Below are 1,224 nucleotides of genomic sequence, written 5' to 3' on the forward strand. Positions count from 1 at the left end.
AATAGAATTAAATTCGCAGTTTACAAATAGTTTCGATTTACGTTGTACAAAATTAATGTTATAATGCATATAAACTACGTATATTCATATATCTATATATATGTATAGATTATAAATAATACTTTTCTAGCGTCTAACTTCTCTTTATCATCTTTCATTTTTCAATAACTTCCTGAAAGCTAGCGTCAGTGTTATAAAATATAAGAACGTATATGGGCAAGAAAATAAAATGAATAATGCGATAATGATTTTAATCCTTTTCTCGTTATAGCACAAATGTGTTGTTAGGCCAAACGTTCTGTATCTTACAGCCATGGGTGCCACGAGGGATCCATTCTGCAGAGATTGTCATGGCTATTGGCAGCGGCTACTAGTGTGCTGACCTTACTGTCAATGCCGTCGAAATTCGCGAGAGAATTTAGTCTACCGACAATCGCGTTGACCGCGTGGTTCACCATCTTTATCAGAAGTCCACCCTTTAGATCGGTCGGCTCTTGTGATGTGCCCTCGGCGTCTTCTTGCCGTTTATGGTCCGCGATCACTTCATCCCGCAAAATTGTGCGAAGTATAGCATGCAGCTGGAACGTGGGCTGAACCAAACAGCGCGCTGTGGCGATCACGCTAGCGGTCAATGGTCCGCAAACTCCTGCAAAAGAATTAACATCGTGAAACCTGAAAGAATTTGGCAACGGTCTGCACAGTAATAAATATCGGATTTACTACAAGTTTTTCTATATAACATTTGAATTTATCCAAGCACAAGGGATGTCTATATCAAGATATCTTTATTTTCACGTCGACAGACGAGAAGATTAAGATTGTGTCTGACTGACCTATAGTTGTGAGAAATTCGAAGATATTGGGCGTCAAGCGGAAAGGTACCGGTCTCTTTGCATCTAACTCTCCGGAGATGTCATCGATGTCGAATTTGAAATACGCGATGTTGATTAGACTGCGCAATTTCCAAAATCTATGTACTGAACTACGTATGCATCCTTCCGCGTATCAATATTCAGAACTTCCGCTCGATAAAGAGCTCTATCTTCAAAAAATATAGCTATAACTGCTGAACCAATCTAAAAAAAGTTACACTTTTATTAACATGATCACAGTAAAAACAAAGTAACACTAAATATGCATTATAAAGAAATATATAACTTTACCTTTTATTTGAACCTTGAAGATTTTGTAAAACAGGTGCAACCTGTAACATAAATTATAAAG

General features: G+C 37.5%; 1 long non-coding RNA gene across 1 annotated transcript; it reads right to left on the reverse strand.

The window, feature by feature from the left end:
• Positions 1 to 7: 7 nt before the first annotated feature.
• On the reverse strand, positions 8 to 1,224 carry LOC112456532. Its single transcript, XR_003040980.1, has 3 exons — positions 1,164 to 1,224; positions 834 to 1,076; positions 8 to 646 (listed from the first exon to the last, which is right to left on the reverse strand). It is a non-coding gene; the product is annotated as an uncharacterized LOC112456532 (long non-coding RNA).

Source organism: Temnothorax curvispinosus, unplaced genomic scaffold, assembly GCF_003070985.1.
Source record: "Temnothorax curvispinosus isolate PA1 unplaced genomic scaffold, ASM307098v1 QBEX01006937.1, whole genome shotgun sequence".
Lineage (NCBI taxonomy): Eukaryota > Metazoa > Arthropoda > Insecta > Hymenoptera > Formicidae > Temnothorax > Temnothorax curvispinosus.